Below are 3,544 nucleotides of genomic sequence, written 5' to 3' on the forward strand. Positions count from 1 at the left end.
TCAGCCCGCTCTCTGCTCCCAAGACCAATCCTAACTGGAAGCAGCAGAGAGCTAGGCAACTCCAGCTCCAGGTTCTGGGACGCGGTAAAGTCACCGCTGCTGCTGACAGGAAGCTGACCTTGTCTGTCAGCTTCACAGAGCGTGTCCGCTTGTTTCTAAGACACTTCCTCCCTCTGTCGGTGCCCCAGCCCTGCAGGCAGGTCTCTGTGTCACTTGCTGGGGCCTGGCTACCCGCTGATAGACAGCTGTCTCATCCCCAGCTTGCTTGCCTCAACCCCTTTCCTTTGGTCATAGACCCCACCCACAGGCGGAGGATGAACATGTGACCCAGGCCTGGCCAATCAGAGCACCCCAGCCCCTTGCTACAGGGATTGGCTCAGGGTTGAGCCCTGGCGCCCGATCTGACCAATCAGAATCCTTCCCCAGGACTCTTCCCACACAGTCTCTGAAGAAAGACGGATTAGGAAACAGGAAGGCTGGAGTCTAGGACTGGTGGTAGCCCTGCCACGTGAAGCAACCCTGTCTGCCAAAGGGGAGAAAGAGGCAGGTAGGCTGGAGAGCAGAGGAGAAGGGAGTCATGGCCTCCTCTACTGTGGATTTGCTCTGCATCCTGCATTTTCTCCAGAGCTGAAAACTGCCCTCTGCTTCCTCCCTGAGAAAGCCCATTTTCCTAAGCTCAGCTCTAACTCAGAATCCTGAATAATACCCCAGTCTTTTCCACCACGCCATGGCTGCCCTAGCTCTGGAAACTTCCCCGGCAGTCACATCTGAAGGAAGTCCCTGGGATCTGTCGGCCTTGGCTCTGCGTGGGGAGTGGCTTGAAGGGGGCGCGTCCAGCCTGGCCTTCCGCTCCAGCTTGCTGAAAGGTCCCCAGGGGGTGCTGTGTCCAGGCCTGAGGCGACAACAGCACAGAGGGCCGGGCATGAGCCAAAGGACAGGGGGACCGTGTGGGGGTGGGCTCACTCATTAAACTAGTCCTCCATTCACTCCTTCATTCAGCAGCTCTGTATTAAGCATCTGCTATGTTCCCAGCGCTAGGGCCAAACATTTAGCACAGGTATCCGAAAACTCTTTCTGAAAAGGGCCAAAAATAAACACTATAGCTTGACACGCTATATGGTTGATGTTGCAACTGGTCAGCTCTGCCTTGTAGAGAGAAGGCAGCGGCAAACAATATGCAAACCAACGGGTGTGGCTGTCTTCCAAAAAAAGTTATTTACAAAAGCAGGTGGTGGGCCTGACTTGGCTGGCTGCCCATGGTTTACTGACTCCTTTCTTAGAACATGCAGTTAGAGAAGGTGATGGGAGATAGATTCAGTAAGATCTTGAATACCAGTCAGAGAAAAATGAGTGTTACTGAGTGTCTGGTGGGATTCTTGGAGGATGTTTATGCTGGAGAATGGTGAGATGAAGGTGGAGTGACAGAGGGAACGGTTCTGCCTCAGCCTCCTTGCCAGGCACTTGCGATTCCTGCTCTTATTCAGTGAGTGTTTACTGGATGTCTCCTGGGTCCAGGCACTCTTCTAGCTGCAGGGGAAACAGTGGTGAGCAGGGCAGACAAGATGCTCACCTTTGCGGAGCTTCTACTCCCCCAAGTTTTTCAGGCCTTTCATGGCCATGCCCTCAGCTACCTCCCCTGTCTCCTTCACTCCACACCGAGCAGACCGCCTGTATCCCGTGTCCTTTCCCACATCCGTGACTTTGCAGTCAGGGCTTCCTGAATGTCCTTGCTCACCCGTCCCCTGTCAGAAGTCCTTCAAGTCCAGCTGAACTGCCCTCCCAGTGACTCCTTTGCTCTCCACCTACCCCGGGGAGTCAATCATGCCTCCTTCTGGGTTCCCCAGCATGTTGAACTTGCCTGACCTCAAGTGCTTCTCGTGTGGCTTTGAAATTCTTCACTTGTAAGCCTCTCCCTTCTCCAAGACTATTACCAGCATCTGGCAGGGTTCTGGCACTCAGAAGGCTCAGTGAGTGTTTGCTGAATGAATGAATGACAAGAGCGTTGGGAAAGGAGAGGAGAGTTGTGCCAAAATAGAAATGAGAGACACTCAACCCTGAGAGGAAGGCCAGCCACTACCTTAGGGATCCAAATGCTTGAAGGATACAAGGGGCCTTATTTGTGGGCTTAAAACTCCTGTCCAGAATTATTTGTCGAGTGTGAACAATAATACAGTCTCCCTCTCTGAAACACCGTGGTGAGGGCTCCTTTGTCTGATTAAGGACTGTCAGGGGTGATTGATGGGCTCCCGCCAGACAGCAGAAACCTCTCTCCTCCTGACAGCACGAGTGATAGCCGCGCGGAAACTGACCCCAGCTGACACACTCATCTTAAAATATCTCTGTTTCCCTCTGGCCCAGATAAAATAGCTGTTGCACCAGAAGTAAGGGCTCCACTTGGGGAGATGCTGGCTTCTCCAAGGACTAGGGATGGAGGCGTCTGGGATGTCGGGGTTCAGCTGAAGTACAAGTCAAAAAGACCCTAAGAAACCAGCCCTGGATGAATCGTCATCTGGGAAGCAGCCCCATGTTCAGCCTCTCACCGCTGGGCCTGATGCGTGAGATACATCATCAACATCGTGAAGCGTTTATTCAGCATGTATTGGCACGTGGTACTAGGCTCCGCTCAGATCAAAGAGAACAGTCTAGACCCAGCCCTGTCCCAACTGTACCTTACAACACACACAGGGTAATAATGATCTCCGTCAGTGCTGTGGTCCTTTCTGGTTTACAAAGAGCCTTCAGCAACTCAGTGAATTAGGCAGAGCAGGTATGAAAATTATTCCCATCTTAGAGGTGAAGCGACCTCAGAGAGGTGAAGTGTCTCACCCAAGGTCACACAGCTCATAAGGGTCAAAGGTACATTTCAGAGCAGGAATCACACACTTAATGGGGGTAATGAAGAAGGTTCAATGAAAGTTCTTTAAAGAGCTAGGGGCAGGGTTAAGGAAACTTAGCCCAGGAAACTTAGACCAAGAAGCTGCCTGAGTGTTTTGGGTTGAACTGGGTCCCTCAGAGAAGGTAGGTGGAAGCCCTAGCCTCCCAGACCTCAGAATGTGAGCTTATTTGGAAATAGATTTCAGTACAGTTATCATTAGCAAAGATGAGGTTATCCTGGAGAAGGGTGGGCTTAATCCAACGTGACTGGTGTCCTTCTATGAAAAGAGACCCCGAGACATAAAGGATAACGCCCTGCGGCCAGGGACGCAGAGGGGCACCGGGATTGTCGACCAGCTGCCAGAACCTGGGAGAAGGGAAGCACGGCCTTGCTGTCACTTTAATTGTGGACTTCTGGCCTCCAGAACTGTGAGAGAGTACATTGCTATTGTTTTAAGACACCCAGTCTGTGCTGTTTTGTAACGGCAGCCCCCGGAAACATACACCCCTCAGCCGTGGGAGCCCCTGGTTCTCTAGGGACCTGTGTTGTTGGAGTCTTGGGAGAGCGGCTCCATGGAGTAGGGGCTGCTGGCACCAGTGACCAGCCACTGCACCCACTGCCCCTCATGGGGGGAGCTGGGTGAATAAGTGCCCTGAGTCCTCCCTCTGA

At 52.7% G+C, this 3,544-nt stretch overlaps 1 long non-coding RNA gene across 1 annotated transcript; it reads left to right on the forward strand.

Annotated features, from left to right (window-relative positions):
• The first annotated feature begins 451 nt into the window (after positions 1–451).
• LOC133055848 (uncharacterized) lies at positions 452–2,716 on the forward strand. Its single transcript, XR_009692706.1, has 2 exons — positions 452–547; positions 2,359–2,716. It is a non-coding gene; the product is annotated as an uncharacterized LOC133055848 (long non-coding RNA).
• The last annotated feature ends 828 nt before the right edge of the window (positions 2,717–3,544 follow it).

Source organism: Dama dama, chromosome 5, assembly GCF_033118175.1.
Source record: "Dama dama isolate Ldn47 chromosome 5, ASM3311817v1, whole genome shotgun sequence".
NCBI lineage: Eukaryota > Metazoa > Chordata > Mammalia > Artiodactyla > Cervidae > Dama > Dama dama.